This window comes from Falco cherrug, chromosome 4, assembly GCF_023634085.1.
Source record: "Falco cherrug isolate bFalChe1 chromosome 4, bFalChe1.pri, whole genome shotgun sequence".
Classification (NCBI taxonomy): domain Eukaryota; kingdom Metazoa; phylum Chordata; class Aves; order Falconiformes; family Falconidae; genus Falco; species Falco cherrug.
This window is the reverse complement of record NC_073700.1, coordinates 16,242,336-16,260,569: the sequence shown is the minus strand read 5'-3', so window position 1 is coordinate 16,260,569 and position 18,234 is coordinate 16,242,336. Positions and strand designations below refer to the sequence as shown.

The 18,234-nt window shown below is 37.0% G+C and overlaps 1 protein-coding gene across 1 annotated transcript in view; it reads right to left on the bottom strand.

The window, feature by feature from the left end:
- ATXN7 (ataxin 7) overlaps positions 1-18,234 on the bottom strand; it is an 89,651-nt gene that overhangs the window by 68,220 nt on the left and 3,197 nt on the right. Inside the window, exon 2 of the mRNA XM_055710289.1 lies at positions 2,792-2,884. The gene's annotated coding sequence lies outside the window, so the exon portion shown is untranslated. The remainder of the gene's footprint in view (positions 1-2,791; positions 2,885-18,234) is intronic.

Here is an 18,234-nt window from a genome sequence, read left to right as displayed (position 1 = left end):
GATCTAAATCTGAATAAGGAGCATAAGGAACACAGTAACACAGATCTTTGCCTTGCTTAGATGTCACTAAATATGCCAATTCTTGAAGAGAGTTTTACAAAGAAAATGCTGAATAGTGACACAAAGTTTTCAAGGGTTAAAGATAAGTAGGTAAAACTACACAAAATCCATGCAGTTAATTATTTGGAAATCAAACTGATGTTTATTAATTTTACCTAAGGTATTGAAATCACCCCTAGAATTTGGAAAATGATTAAACAGTTTCAGCAACCTAAGCAAGCAGATGAATCATTTTAATCAGAGGAATCAGAAATGGGCATGACCTTTTAAATTCTTATTTATACACAGAGAATACAATATTAGAATTTAGAATAATTAAAATACACAGCTATTCAGGTCAATTGCAACAAAACATTAGTGCTGAATTTCTGTTTATTGAAATCAAAGTACTTAATGGGAACAGTTTGCTATCAACACTCTTCTGATGGAATCGAACTACCACGCGAGGTTTCATAACCCTGCCTGGTTTCTTGCCAGCTTGTCTCCACGGCTCCTTGGCAATTCACTGAGGCAGGACTCAAGAGTTACTTGAGACCACAATGATTCCTACCTATGATGTGAAGCTGCCTGAGTCCTCATACTCTCAGAAGTTTGACGTGCTGATTAACATCAGATCAAGGATCCTGAGAACTCTGGCATAAGGAAATTTAAATTTATACCATTCTTCTCACATGTGATAGCTGCTTGCTGATGCTACCTGCACTGACCACATGCTTAGCAAGTTAGCAACAAAATATCATGTAAATTGGACATGGACAGGTCTATGGGACTTGACAGGATGCATGCAAGCGTGCTAAGAGCATTAGTTTGAAAGGTTACAAATGCACACCATGAGATTTCTGGCAAACTGGCTAAACTGCTGCGCTCAAAGGGTGGTAAAGGTTCAAAACCAAACTGGTGATCAGTCACAAATAGAGTTCCTTGGGAGCCAATACTGGGCTCAGTCCTATTCAGTATCCCTAGAAATGATCTGGATAATGGGATTAAATGCATCCTCTCCGAGTCTGCAGATGACACAAAACTTGGAAGACTGGTAGATACACCTGAAGGAAGGGTCGCTATGTACAGAGACTGACAGTCTGGAGGACTGGGCCAGTTCAAGAGACCCATTAAAAAACTGGACAGGGTCCAGCAGACCACCAACAGAATTATTAAAAGGCTGGAAACCTTACTGAAGAAATAGGAAGGAACTGGGTTTGTTTGGCCTAAAGAAAGGAAGGCTCAGGTGGGATGTAATCACAGTTTTCCAATAAGTAAAACATAATTATAGAGAAGATGGAGGTACTCCCTTCACAAGAAACACAGTGCCAAGGCAAGAGGCAACAGGCATAAGTTGCTTCAGAAGTTCTGTCTGGATACAAGAAAAGAATATTCACTGTACAAACAATTAAATATTGGAACAGCTTGTCCAGAGAAGTGATAGACTTGCCCTTGCTGGAAATATTTAACACTTGGCTTGACCAGGCCTTGAATAACCTGCTTTCAACAGAAGGTTGGACCAGATGACATCCAGAGGATTCTTACAATCTAGACCTTCCTATGATTATATGAAAATCTGATAGATGTTGTGGCCCTATTTAGTGATGAGGAGCAAGGACACAGACGAGAACAATGCCAGTTTTTGCAGCTCCAGGCACTCTGGTTCACTAACATAGCCACCTCTCAGGCTGCTGGAAAAATCTAAGGAAGCATTTTGTTATAGAAACTTCAGATATTACAGCTTCAAATGTTACATATTGCAGGAGCCACACCACAACAAACATTTGTCACTCTTCTTGAGCCCAGGTTAACTCTGCCACTTAAGTAAGTTCTGCAGACCAGCTCCATGCTAATTGTGATGGCCCTTTCTGCTGCAATCTGTTTGTAAATCCATTAAAAGATCATTTGCACAGCAAACACTAGCAAGGCTATGACAGACTGCATTCTTCAAGTCTGTGCATAAGAAAAATGTAAACTTAGAGTGAAGTCTTTCATGATGCCAAGCAGAAATATACAAAATAGTAAAATGCATGTGATGATAGAGTAGAGACAAATGTGAGAGAAACAGAGAAAGAAACAGCATCTGTTTCAATGAATTAGCAGTACCTGATAATCTGCACTAGCAGATGTTTAGCCAAAATTTCAATTTATCATCATAATTTTCTCTTTTTGCTAACGTTCTGCCAGGAACACTAGTCATGGAGAATAACCCCACTGTGTTAGGCAACTGTACAGTCCTTGCCCTAGTTTACAATTCTACTTTCTGAACTTGTAAGATAACAAAACTGATGCAGTGATAGGCTACAGTACATACCAGAGCCTAACAGCCTTCCAGATGCCTTAAAGTATCATGGAAACGCGGAAATAGAAAAAAATAATTATTCAGAAAAAGGATTTTACTTCTTCTAAAATATAATGAATAAATTAAAAATATTGCCTGTCTGCCACATCTTACTTGTCCAAATCACTTCATCTATGTGATTGAGAGACACAATCCAGCTTACTCTAAGTTTGACTATTCCATGCATTGAACTCCCTTTAGGTTGATTTTAAAGTTGCTTTATTTCCTACTGAAACATATATTAAACACCTGCATTTAAGAAAAAAACCAAACCCAGCTCTCCCCACTGCATCTGGTAACACTTCAGACTGGCTTTGTAGCCCTGCTAATATCCTGTTCTCCATACTTCTCACATGTAAAGTACGTGAATATTATGTTAAGGAAAATATTTGGGTAAGCATGTCACAGTACCTTGAAAGTATGGTGAATCGCTGGGTTGATTTATCAATTGATCTTCATCTGTTCAGATTTTGGAAGCTTTGTCTAACTTGTACCTGATTAATTCTGAAAGAAAACAAAAAGAGTATAGCAGTAAGACATTTGAAACCTTATCTCCATTTCATAACTATAGAGGTATCTATTTAAAAACTAAGATGAAGCATTTTATCAATTTTACAAATACAGTTTCTGCAACGGATTTAAAATTGAAAGGTAAGCTGGGAGCTGTTATGCACTTATGTACAGAGCAGCTCTTTAAATGGCAGCCTGACATTACCAGAAAGGTATGCATTGGATGAAATCTCAATCTTCAGCCCAGTTACTGCACTTACATTGACTATTACTGACCAGATTTCCAAGCAGACAGTTGTGTCTGTATCACAAGCTGGTAACACGACAGCGCTGGATTTTCTACACAGGATTTTTCTAGAATATAGCACGACTCCAACAACAGGGGCTCTCGTACGCAGTCATTGACATTTTTACCACCATGTCATAGAACGCAGATAGCTAAAAATGATCCCTCACGTAATAGTCGTTAGGGACTATTACTGTATTGCTAATGAAGAATTTAACAAACATCAGAGAGATGTACAGATTGAGGCCTTTCCCACAAAAGGAACTTTTATCATCTCAAGCTCAGGTTTTTAAAATGCTTTCATTCAATGCTTATAAACTTACTGTTCATATAAACCAAATTAAAGCCTAGCTTGCTTTGGTTTAGCATAAATCAATGCCTAATTGGTTAAAGGTAAACCAAAGCCCTGTTAAAACTTTAAAAAATTTTCAACATCCTTCTGCACAGGTTATATTAAAGATCAAATAATTGCTTTTTATAAATGCATTGAAATTAAAACTGGTGGGGTTTTTGGATCTACTTAAAAGTCATGTACATAGATATAAATAAGCCAATCTAGCATTGGGACCAGATGACACTTCAGAGAAAACTATTTTTTTACCCTCCAAGGATTAAAGTCCAGACAAGAGGAATGCAGTCCAAGAGGGCACCCAAGTCATCCCTCAAGACTGCAGGGCTCTGCCCCAGTGGAAGGTGCAGAACGAAGCTTTTCCTGACTTCTGCTGCTCCTCTGGGAAGCTGTCAGCAAACTGAGTTCATGTCTTTAGTCTTCCGCACAGAAGATAACCTCCTTTTTTTTCTTTTCTTTTAAACTGCAGCTTAGCAGCTGACACTATCTTGGCTGACATCACCTACAGATATATTTACTATTTCTAAGCTTTAATCTACTCAGTGACATACCTGATCCTAAGAAGCACATCGGAAATTAATTATATTCTAGTTACTCCATAAAATACAAACTTTTCTTGTCTTCAGTGGGCAGTACTTGAGAGCAAGTCCAATATTATTTTCTCTCTCCTCTGCAGTCATTGTTCTGCTTTACAGTTAATAAAACTGATCATTAACAAATTTCTGCACTAGTAGACATCTCAGAAAACATTGTATTTCCTTGTTACACATACAAATCTCATTGAATACTACAGTATAAAACCTTCTCTTCAACTCCTGCTGCTGCTCACCAGGAAAGGCAATGCAGTGTGTGTCAAAAATTCTTTTTCTCCTTCATTCATTTGGGACAGGAGACTCTGAATTCATATGGACCATCCCCTTCACAGAACATTCAATGTTTAGCCTCAAAGTCCCAATCCCTTCAAGCATATGACCTCCCTGCTGTAGAAGAAACTCCGTCCTTCACATCTATCCCAGTTTCTTTAGGGGATATGAGAGCCCTGCATGCAAAATGCTTTCTTTTATCCTCATGTAAATATTATTTGTTACACAAAAGGCAAGTTACATTGTTTCATACAAAAATGAAAACAAAAACTACCCATAAAACAGAAGACTTCTCCAAAGACTTAAAAATCTAGAAAAAGGGCAATAAGCGGTAAGTACAAGAAAATGGACCAAATGAAGGTGAACAAAGGATCAGCAAAAATTTTACTCATATAGAAGAGAGAACAGAGCATACTATGTCACCACCTGTGAATTTTGCTGTAGGGATTACATCTGGAGTTGAGTTTGAAGGAAGGGAAGAAAGTAAGTTTCAAAAGAGTAAAATGACAGCTTAACAACCCTTTAAAGAGAACTCTTTCTCTGGATAATGGGTGGCAAAGAACAGGAATGATTCTTGCTGAGAATTTACAGCAGGTCAATTACAACCAGAACTGTCATGCAAGGAAGAGATGGGATGATTGAGAGTAAGCCGGGAGGAGCTCTCTCTCCAGAAGGCAAGCACTTTGGCACCCTCGAAAAGGCAGAGCTAGTTCAAAGATGGAAAGATGACAAAAATAGCCAAAACAGCAATCCAAGAAAATTGAAAAAGGCCTGCATTTTCAAACCAGCGAAGCACACTTAGCTTTATGTCATTCTTGATGCCTGACTGTCAAAGAAACAGTTGCAAATGCTATGTAATACTTTGAGAAGTTACTCATACACAAGACAGGAAACCACAGCCTGGCAGAGCAAAAGCTATATCCGAGTCAAAATTGTTTCTACATAGACGTACCTAATAAAGGCATAGTTACAATGACTAATGTGTATTATCTTTAAGGGGAAGCATATTCACATGAAAATTGTAATTGCAAATCAACGTATTAAAAATGTACATGTATGTGATAAATAATCCCTAACTTTTAAAACTGATTAGTATCAAAACTAATGTCTGAGCTATCCAAACTCATTTAACTCCTTTTCTTTTCAGCTGTCAGAAGAACACGCCAAAGAACATGCCTAAATCTTGGAACATTCTTTCTCCTTTATTAGCTACTAAATACCCAGATTTAAGACAAAATACAATGTCTACATTTATATAAACAAAGATTTGGACATGCCAGGTATAATCACCCCGATACTGGGCTTCACTTAGACATCTTATAGTTATGGGGATAACCTAATGAGGTCTTATTCTGCTCCTTGGAGAAATGGTTGCAGGAGGTGTGTGTTGAAAGAACACAAGCTGGCCAGCCAAAGGCTGGGTGCTGCTGTAATGGCTAGGTAGTAGCTCAAGAGTAAATCAGAGCCCTTCTCAGGTTAATCTCATTTGTGTTGGAGACTGACTCGGGACCCCTAGCTAGAGGATCTCAGGGGGTCAAAGATGGTATAAGAACTGTATGCTCTAGAATTAGATAACTGGCCCTCCTATTCCCTTCAGGAGACACAATTCTTTGCATCTTCGCAGATTAAAAAGTAAGTACAAGCTACAAGCTTCACATAGAGATTAGATAGCAAACTTCTGTAAATACCAACTACAAAACTGCAGCATCTCAAGATTTCATATAGTTCCTAAGCATACCAACATAAAATATTTCTCAGCATTACCTAAATATTTACTATTACTCGTGCAAACACAACTGCAACAGACTATTGGGTGCAAAATATAACAATGATACAAGTTAGCCTGAAATTATTTCAAACATGCATAGGTATCTTCATAGATAATGAGAAGGGTCAAACATAAATAACTAATATGTTAGTTACTACATAACTAATCTCTTAGTCAATGTAGAAGCAAAACCACCTTTCAGATAATCCCAAATAAACTGATAAAAACTGCAAAGTAAATACACACAGCAAAGTGCACTTGAGGGGTCTTAACTTTGACTAGTCATTTTCCCTCATCTAATGGCAACAGGAAAAGATTTGCATTCATCGTTTTGCTCAACAAACCATGTAATCGCTAATGTTAGTTTTCCAACAATGTCTTTTAACTTTGAAGTCTTCTTTAGCAATAAGATTAACAAAGTCATAAGAAGCCTTTGCATATTGCATTTCAACTGCTTAAGTACAACCACACAAAGCATAGAACAGAAACGTTAAAAAAAATTACTTTCAGAAATAATGACGGGTATTCTATAAGTGAGTATCTTGTCTTATATTTCAAAACACCTGCAACTTGCAGTGTGATTTATACCACCATTTGAAAGTCCAATCCTTAAACCACGTTAACTTACTGCAGCAAACTAAGATAAATAAGGACAGTTGAAATTATATTTACACATTTCTCTAAAAATGGTATTTATATACATCTGTAGAGAAGAAAAGGTATGTTCTGCATTTTATGCCAAGGAATATTTCATACCAATTACAACTTGTATTACATCAGAAACACAAACAATAAAAGACTGGTAGCAAGCAATAAGCCATTGGACATCAGGTTTTTCTGGTTTTTTAAATAAATAAAATCCTGATTGGCTTATTTAAAAGGGTGCATGAAGTAAAACAGTAATGCTAAAAAGAATATACAAATGTATAATATAAACATACTCTTCAAGACAGAAAGGCACAGCTAATCAAAACAATGTAGAGTACATGATTAACATGATTTACAAAATTTATTACTGAGCTTCTCTGTTAAAAGGTAATATTATTCAAACTACACCATCACAGTTATTGCAGATTAGATTTCAAATTAGCTCCTCATGTATATCATTATTGTGAGTGGTTGCATTTTATCCGTTTAATTTTAAATTACTGCAGGCAGATGAAAGTCATCTTAAAATCTGACTCATAATTTAGGTACCATACCACTAACCTTAACAGAGATGCTGGTTCCTACACAGGTACAACACTATTCTCAATGTAAACAAAGGACACTGGCATGCACCCCAGGCTAAGGATGTCAGCATTTTTCAAACACCTTTCTGACTGTTCCATTTTATGGTGATGCAATATGACCTACATTTTCAACGGCCAAAGAGAGACAGAGAGATAGAAAGGGAGGAGATAGAGAAAAGAAAGACAGACAGACCTTTGCTGCCCTTATCCTCCATTAACTACAGCTTTAACTGTCCCTCATGGGGATGGTAATCAGCAAGAATAAAAGCAGAATAACCTTATCATAAATTCTGAATGAGAAGCTGAAAGATAGGCTGGCATAAGAAATAGCAAATTTTTTTTCTAAAACCCTGTGAACAAGTACACAGTAATATCCTCAACAGGGAAGAACAGTAGAATCAATAATTTTATAATCAGTTGCCAGTACAAAGCTGTCTGTAATACAGATGCTTATTTTACCACCTTGTATTTCCCATCATGTTCCTAACACTCTGTTTCTATGTATTCCCTTTAGATCTCAAAACGAAATACAAAATAATTCACATTGTTATCACCATTTTTACAGCCAGAGAAATTGAGGAAGGAGGAGTGATTTGCCCACCGTTACCTACCAGGCTCAAGGCAGGGCTGGGAACAGAAAGCATCACTCTTCATTATCTCTGTACCGTGCAATCTATTAGGGCCTGTGGTACCTGTCATCCTAATATATAATCTTGACATAATACCAGAATTATCTCTACCTTGTCTTTCTTGCACATGAACTTCACACAGAAAACTGTCCCTCACAAACGACAGTCCACATTTCTCAAGCTGGCTCTGGAAATGTACTTGACTATGAATTGTAAAACTTGGCATAAAATGTCAATGGTATTTTTCATTATAAATATGTAAAAATAAAGATCTAATTAAAGCTTTGGTTACTTTTTTCATTCTTCTGCAACTAAAGCAGCCACCCTTTCAAAAACTGTTAGTTTTCCACACTTAAACTAGTACATTAAAAATTAAAAGCTTGTTGCTAGGATTGTATTAAGCAAAAATCAAGATCTGATTTTCAGTTACTATTTCCTAGTGCAAAAGATGTCCTGCAGAACATTTGCAAAGGGCTTACAGGATCACAGTCCCTTTACTAATGCTGGTAGTTATTACAATACGCAGTGTAACAGTAAATCATCTTCTTATTATTGAAACTGAAGGCCAAAACTTGATCTTAAGTATACCTCTGCAAATCCAGAATGGCTCCAGTGCTTTCCAAAGAGTTTCTTGGGACTTGCACATACATAAACAAGACTGTAATTTGGCACTGTGTTTGAAACCAGAGATCAATAAAATATATAGATTAATTCCTGGGTTTGAACTGTATTTATTATAACAATAGCTTTCTTATCAAGCAGTACTCATCTTAAGAAGTGCAATCATTGCTACACAGTAAGTGCTGAGAAACTGCTGTTCATTTGCTTGAGTGCTGCTGCCTTTTCTAACGGAAATATTACATCAAACTGTGCAGTAGTGACCAGTTAGGAAGGCAAACAGCACCTATATAAAGAAAGGGAGAGAAAAAGCTTAAAAGCCCATCCTACTTGATAGAGAAGGAACAGAGTGGAGAGTCAAAAGACACACTGCTAACAGATATGAAGGAATGACCTGTAAAATCATGGGAAGTAGTTTGGAAATTAAAAGAGAGGATGGACACTGCAAAGGAAGGATTGGGGGGGGGGGGGGCGGGGGGCGACACCGGGGTGGAGGAAGACACACGGTCTTAAGCAAAAAGAGAACTATTTCTCCAACAATACATGCCCATGAGACTGTGAGGAAATCCTCATTCAATTAAACGAGATTACAATCACACATTCCTCCACTCCTATTATCGCTGGTTGCACCTTGGTCAATCTATTTTACTCTTTGACACTGAATCTAGAGAGAAACTGGTATTTCTTCCACTATAAACAAATTTATTTCTGTTAATCTAGGACAAGAGTCTTGCTGATATAAAAACCCTCTTCACTACTGTCAGCATTACTAAACTTTCTTTTCTGAATGTTTCGCTGCAACATTTTCTCAGTTTCTCTTATTTTTTGCCTTTTTTTCCCCTTTCTTCATAATATCTCTGTTGCAGTTCAGAAGGGAGAGAGGCTGAGGTGACACTTTTATTGCTGTCCAACACCATAAAAATTCCAGCTAGAGAAGCCAACTAGAAGTGCAGAGACTTGCAGAGTCCAAGCCAAACAACCCAGAACGACTTTTTCCTTTGCCTACCAGTGACTGCCACCTAGAGTCAGAGCACGCTGCCTCACATGAAACACAGGACTGGGAACAAGGAGAAAAACGTTGGAGCAATGAGAGAAATGTTAATCCCATTCAAAAAAACCAAGAACTCACACTCCAGAAAGTTACAACTAGCTTAAAAAATGAAATTATTTCGGTTTCTCTTCTTAGCACGGCTTCTGACTAATGAGCATTTGACCGATGCCTCTCTGCTTTTCTCCAAAACCTGCAATTGCATTTTGTAACAAATGGTTCAGTTGTACATGTGGAGAAAATATATATAAAATATCACTATACCGCTTTTCAAGTAAATCCTGTGTTTCATATTATTTTGTAAGAAATATGCTAGGCTATGCTAAGAAATTGAATACAAAATTTCGTCATTAGCTGAAGATGGTCACCTTTCAAAAATTACCTGTGTAAAAATGCTGACAAAGCTTTAACATTCATGACATTAGTGATACTAATGAGATGAAAGACGTTTTTCTTGTGGCATGAAACTTAATTTAAAAACCTTAACATTTTCATTTTAAGAAACACATTCATACTGACTCAAACATACTAGTGGCTTAAATGTCTACGAAAGCCCACCCAAGCCAACACCACTTCTTACACACTGTAAATTTGACACATCTTTATATACTACATTAATTCACAGCTCTTTATTATACTATGTAAAAATAAAATCTTTCTCTTACTACTACTTATGCAGCTATTAACAGGGTACTCAATACCAAGCATTAATCAACCACCAGATACTCCTTAACTGAATAAAAGGATTTTTTTTTTTGTTATTATTTACCCGGAGAATATAATAATTTGCATTTTAACATATTCCCAGTAGCAGTTACCTTCTCTGCAAACCATACACAGATATGAAACCACAGCTGTGTAAATTTAGCTTTTGAAATAGCTTTAGCTATTGAAATAATTTATTAGCTATGGCTAATAATGTCTTGTGAAGAAATCAGTTCTCCAGTTTCCTTACTCTTCTGCTCACGGTCAAGATGACTGGTAATGAAGCATTACCAAAACACAAGATTTCTTCTCACGTTTATCATTGCAACAGACACACAACCTCCAGGTCAGACAGTACACGTCCTTTTACTGCTTGTCCCACTAAGAAATTAATTTTTTCTAAGGGGATAACGTTCACAGATAAAATGAAATCAAGTGGGATTACAAAACTTGCTGTTGAACATGGCTACCTGCATATGAACCAAATGTCAAGTTGTAGTCTATTGAAATCAGCAGTTTCTGCCTCATGCATGCATGCAGCCAGCTGGAGCAATTGCTCTTTCTGATCCATACTTGGGCCACACTTTCCCACAAGGCACTCCATGAATCCTCTTAAGTCTTTCCAAGTAGATTAACAATTCTGTAACTGGCCTGGATGCAACATCACAGCAAATAAGAGTATTTAAACAGGAGGATGACAGGTACTCGCTATAGCATTGTCCTGGGGGATAATAACATGCAAGAAACACACCACCAAAAATCAAACCCATTGAAAAACATAAGCTTTTGTTGACAACTACCATAGCCTTTCTTACAGATTTAACAAATTCCAGTTAAAATAGAACTGCTAAACAGGTTAGAGACACGGGAAATAGGTTTCAGCATGTATCACTTAGGTACTCTGATCTTATTAAAATCTGTGCAATGTGTAATTAGAGATCTGTTAACCAAAGTAGAGATGGAAGGAACCTCCGAAGGCCAGAGAGTCCATCACTTGTCCCCAGGGCATGATAACTGAACTATCTGGTGGGAACAATACAGGTAATCCAACCTGTTCTTAAAAGACCTCGGGCAATGGAAGCACCGTTGTCCCCACAGGTGATTATTCTAACCTTTCAATACTTCCACTAGAGAACTGTGTTTGTCCATGCTGAATCTTCATTGCTGCCATTTGATCTGGTTTTTTCCCCTACTTGCCATGAGCCTCCCCCACCGCCCAGAAGCAGCTTTGCAAGCTCTTCAATAGACCTGCCTCCTCACTCTCTCAGTCCCTTCTTACCAAGCTAAGGAATTGCATTGTTTTGGTACTTGGTTATACATCACGGTTTTCAGATCTTTCAGCAATTGCACTGACATCTACACACTTCCTCTTTCCTAATTTCATTCAATACAGACGCTGTTGTCCTGCATGCGTGCTGTTAATACTTCATTTCAAAACTAAAGCAGACCAAGCAGTCTGATTTTCACAAACTTGGGATCCTTAGTAATGTACAAATTTTTTTTGTCTAAGAAAGTTTAGGAAGTTCAGCATGGCCACAGTAGGCACTCCTTCACTACACAGTGTTTTGTAATTACAAATAAACCAAAAAAAAGTATACGAGATATTGCTATCTCGTTAAAAATTCAAGCCATGTTCCTGAGATAATAAAATGTCACTATTATGGTGTGAGTACAAATAGAAAAAAGAGGTTGGCCCCAATGCCCTGCAGTAAAACTCTGCACTTTCCTGTTCATATCAGAGATGGTGCACAAAGAGCTGCTCAAGAACTAGGAACAGAAAAATACTCACCAAATGGCAAGAAAAATAAAGAGTCAAAAATTAATCTGAAAGTATCAAAGTAAATCTTTGCAAAATATGACCACATAAAAGTGAGTTTTTTCTTTTATATATCCTGCAATATATATTCACGTGCATAAACTCTCAACAGTTACACTTTCTATTTTTGAAGTATTTGTATTTCTAAAGCAAATTTTACTCTTAAACTCTGATAAGAACAGACAACGGTATCACAGTCTCAACATTCCTCTTGATGAAGACACTTGCCTGGGAAGATTTTTGACTTGATGTCTATTGATTTTTGGCAAAAGAGATCACAGAACTTCCAGTGACTCTTTCCTCCTTTCTTACTAAAAGGTATAATGGAGCCTAGCGAAGCCTAGGCCCTGCTGACAATTGGATTAGCAGAAATTATTCTTCTTTAACTACAGTGACACATAGTTAAGATAAGATTTTTCCATTTCAAAATTCACATTTTGATGTGAATTACTGTAATACATCTCTCAACCACAACAAACAGTCCTGTACCCTACTCATACCTACTAGAAGCTGTCTTGTGCTACAGCTACCCATTTCTTTTTTTTCCCCAAGCAATAGCAGTATTGCAGCTGCTGAAAAGACACCACCTGCACAGAAGCTAACAGAGAACAACGGCTTAGTTATAGACAACTATACTTGCCGAATAAGTTTAAGAGGCCTCTTCAGGGGAGCAACACATTCCCTTAGCACCCACCTCCACAGAAGAGCAACAAGAAGAATCACCACCAGAAAAAAGACACAGAATAGCAATTATACTTGCTGCTACTAGCAGAAAGAAAAGAAAATGTAGGTTGCAAAATGGCTGTCTTAGAGTCGTAACTCTGTGCCAAATTTAGTAAGCCAGTCCTAGAAAGGCACAATGGGGAACAGACTCTATAAAGAGGCAATTACAAATAAATGTTCAATAAGAATAACCTAGTAATTAGGAAACTTGTTACCTGCATTATCGTCATATTACCAGTCTACACCAACATTTGACAGGGCTAGTAAAGTTCAAAATCCTTTCAAGAGCTTGCACGACCAGGACAGACTTCATTAACATAAACATTTGAAAATAGCAGCTCTTGAGCTATTTCCTTCCATTTGTTTGATGACAAACTACAGTTACAGTCAGTTGCTCCTGTTTGTGCAAGTCTTTCACATAACATAACATAACAGGAAAGAAAAGCTCTACCAGAAAACCTGACTGTAAATATCCTCCTATTCCAATTTGGACAAAGTGGTTGCATCTCAAGTGCAATTTAGGTACTTTTTAAAATAAATTTCAAATTCATGACTTAAAAAAAAAACAAACCATGTGATTTATGTTAATATACATGCACACAATTTTACTTCAGAATATCTTATTGTTCAACACCATCCTAACTTTACACACATATATATACACACACACCCCACAAACCACAAGCAGGTCTCAAAAAATGAAAAAAAAAACCCAAACTGTAACTGCCAAAGCAAGGCTGGAATGAAACTGAAGTGAAAATATTTACAATGAACCACAAAATCACAGGTGCATGCTTGCAGTCATCATTAGCATGGCTTTGTTTTACTCCCCTCTCTTACAAGTCAATCTTCATTAATTTAAGTTATAAAATCCAATTTATCTGCCTTGCCTCTTTGATTAGTTCAATTCTCTCCATGTATAATCAACATTTAGATTTTTATTAAAACAAAGACAAAAGGCAGAGGACCAAAAAGAACTCCTTGTTGTTTTCAAACATTCTGCACTAAGGTTTTGCAAAAGAAAAAACAACAAGCAAACCCAAATGCTTGTTTATACCAAGCCTCTACTAAAACATTATTATAAGAAAAGTTACCTTGGGAGTTTTGTAAATACTATTAAAAGAAGTAACATTTTGGGCTTATTGTTTTGAGCACACATATAAGCACTTTCGTATCTCAACTGAAAATCTACATGTATATATAAATACATATGCATATACACACACTTCACAGATAATGTATTTAGTGTAGAATTTCTCTTTTTCCCAATGTTTGACATTAATTTTCCTATTTAACTTTTGCAACTCACCAAAAGAGTTTATGAAGCAAATTATTTTATTCCACAATTTGATTTTTTTTCTATTTGCCTATGCTTTTCAAGTCCAAATTCTATCCCTGCTTGCAAATAAAATCTGGAAATCACCAGGAAGGCACTCATACATCTTTGAACATAATCTGATCTGCAATGCAAAAATTATCTTCCATGTTCTTCTCTTGCACTTCTGAAACTACTAGTTTGCTTTTATGGATTATTTCCTTAGTCCTCAGTCATCTAAAATCTTCTGTGTTGGGCTACACCACCGTGTTCTGTCTATTTTTCTGACATCAACACTACCTCATACTAGTCAACAGCCTAGTGATTAGAAAACTCACTCTGATGGAAAGAATTATGGGCATTAATCCCCTCAGGAAGGAGGATAGCTGGGTTGAAGTCTCCCACACATGTGGTGAACAGTGTAGCGGATAACAGCTCTGCTAATGACGAAAAGGGAACCAGAACCATTGCCACCTCCTGGGTTTTGAAAGCAAAGATTGACCTTTGCTCCCTTTTTGAAAGAAAAGGCTTATGATCCTAATTTCAAGAGAGCATGAATCCAAAATGCTCCCTAGGGAAAGGTGCTTAGCCCTGGATATAGGCAGGATTTAAGCATTCCTACTTTGGCTACTGTGTAGAAAATGTGCAGATTCATCATCTCCTTCAAGGTGCTCTGGCTGGTATAATTTTAATGAAACACCAGCAAATACTAAAGCATTTGGCCCCCTCCACTTCATGGAAACGTGACCCAGCTGGACTCTGTTAGATCAGCCTTCCCTTTGGTACATCCAGCTTGAGAACAGCAAGGAAGTGCCGTAGCCTGGATCTGCCTCTGCTGGATCTGAGAGTCTCTGCTGGAAGAGACCAGGTATCTTCTCATTAACCATGGTTTGAAGTATATATTCAAACCGTCTGCTCTGACAGCAACTGAAAATACATTTGGCCCACTCAAGAAAATGAGAAGGGCATGCCTTCTTCCTAAGGAGGCTACAACTTCTCTTTGGGGTCTTACCCTGCTTCCAGTCACTATCAGTAGGATAACGATGGTCAGAAAAACAAGTCAGTGTTTTCATTCCACATTTGACATACTAAAACCTAAAACTGAGCACGTGTTACCAAAACATACGACCGTGCCTCCTATTATTTCTGTTTCACTGCTCAGGCTTGTGCCTCACTTAGAAATCAGAGGGTGAGAACATGCTTCAGTGTATCATGTTTTATGGGAACTGTAAATTGTAGCTGTGCCTAAATACTACCCAGAGTTACTCTATTAAAAGAAAATATACCATAAAATAATGCAAAGCAGCATAGAAACCCAATTTAAAATGAGAAACAAGTTTATCGGTATAGACCTGATACTCTTTTTCTTCATCTTCTGAGACAGAAGCATTTCTTTCAGTATGTCTCTATGATACGCTCAAGCTCAAAGCCTTGTAAAATTTCCAGGTCTTCTTTTCCAGACCTGGACTTCCTTACAAAAAAAAAATAATAAAACAAAACAAAACTAACCAACCAACTTTTATTAAACTTTGAAAAGCTGACTCAGAAGCTGCGCAATAGCTCTGATTCAGCTTTCTTAGCCAAGTCAAAGCATCTGGCCACGTGATTCAGAAAACACGGCTCTGAAGTCGGGCAAGAGCTGCTTTCCAAAGGAGGAAATGCCTGTTTTCCCTTGTAATCTTTGTGCAAAATTTCCTCAGTAGCACTAACAGTTATTTATTTAAACATGACACAAGTAAATACCATATTCACAACTCACCTATTGTTCATCCAATGTTTCAAGCCACAGTTAAATACAAACATTTACCATTTGGCCCAATGCCAACAAAGTCTCGTCTTAGTGCTAAAACCTCATTCAACATCCACCTCTTCCCCTGAAAACTCTTGGCACGCCACTTACGATCTTCAGGGCACAATGTAAATGTTACCATACCCATGAATTGAAGGATTAGGAAAGGAAAAATATAAATATGATCTTTTTTATAAAAAAAATAAAATATAGCAAGCCACACTGAACAAATCCTGCCAATAAACTAAGAGGGTACTAGATAACTGACGAACCTGCCAAAAATAATTCCAAAAGAATAAATGGCTGCTTCCTTACAAAATACATTAAATGCCACCCTAGAATTACCTGACAGCCATTTTAAATCACAGAATGCACTCCAACACACGGAATCTCCAAGGCATCACACAGGCAGCTGAAGTCTACAGTTGTTAATGGTTTCTTGATTAAAAGAAAAATCTAATCATCTAATCCATCTTGCAGCAGTTTCATGACATTGAGTTTCACAACATACCTGTAAAAATATCTAGATTTCCTTGCAAAGTAGGAACCTACCAAGCCACTGGGAATAGGTATCATGGATCCAGTGTACCACTTCTAACTTTTGGTTATTCCACTGCCTCAATTAAAGCACCTTTGACACACATGCAAGACATGCTTTCATTTGCTGGGCACATCCCTGACCTTGCAAGCTGTTTTCTACACTGAGTACCTAAATTTCCAGTATCATGTAGTTTTAGCTTGTTTGACAAGCTTTAATGAAATAGTGACAGATCACCTTAAAATGTACAATAATTGATCTTCAAGCTTCATAAATATTCAGTAGGATCCAGATATGAAATGTAGAAAGCTGTTACATAATTCCTGTGAAGATATCTGAAAAAGAGCAGTATCGGAATGCTACCTGTATAACCTAGATTAACCAAGAGACAGAGCCTTTAGGAAAAAGTTATGCAAAAAGGACTGTGCAGCACTGTTGGGTTTTTAAGAATTACTAAGATAAGCTTTTGTCTCCTTTCATGACAAAAGTAGTGGTCATGTAACATCTTTCTAATGAACAAAACATTTCTAGGACTTGTATTTTGCAAAGTGCTTCTGACAAAAAATTCTGGAATTTTACATGCTTCTTTCAGTTACAAAGTGAAAAAGAAATAAAAACAATCCTGTAGCCCACAGCTTGTGGTTAAATTATTATCTGACAGAAGCCTGGTTTCTAAAGTATGGTATTAACAGTACATTTAATCAATCTCGGTAACACAGGCAGTAGACAACAAAATTGATTACTATCTGGATAACAAAATGTTGCATTTTTAAATTATTGTTATTGTCACTATAGTTGCAACAAGTATTTTCACTCTGCCTTCTCTCGTTATGTTGTAATTCTATGAAAATGTGCTAGCTCTGCAGAAACACAAGGGTCCATGTTAGGAAAGCTTTTTACAAGGCTAAGAACCACACTGCTTAGTATCTAAAAAAAAATCCCCAAAAAGCAAACCCCAAAAACAAAACACTACTACTTGTTTACCACAATCACTGGATTGAAAAATTTCAGTTTTATCTGACAGAAGTGAATATTTTAACATCTGCAGAACTAGACAGCTAGTGTCTAAAGATTTTTACAGAACAAGGTAACAAGCTCTTGAAAGACTGATGCCAGTTTTCAGTAAATGCTGAAGCTACAGAACACTGCAAAGAAACTATACCGCTAACATAATTTAAAACAAGAAAACAGGGTGACACCAAAAGATTAGCTTGGTATCAGTCTTACAGAAAATCACAGTATACAATCAACAAAGAAATAAAGGATGGTAGTAAAAAGTAATGCTAAACATAGGCTTACATAAAATAGGTCTCACTAAATAAATTTGGTATGGCTTTCTGACAAGAATATAGGTTGGACTGGATAAAAATACCTTGTAGTTTCTGACCTACTATACTTAGATCTCTGTAAGATTTAGTGACACACAACAGTTTGATTTAGAAGTTATTCAACACTAAGAAAACCTGGAATCTAAAACCACCTCATAAATTATTAGGGAGGCTTAGGGAAAATATTTTAAATCCACCTCATCAATAGTTAAAGCTGTTTTCTTGGCTCTAAAAATCATAGCTCATTATAGCTTGGAATACTATAAAAAGCTTCTTCCCCTTCAACTTTTTCTGCAGTTGGAAAAAAGAATATATATACACAGTTAAAGAAAAGGGG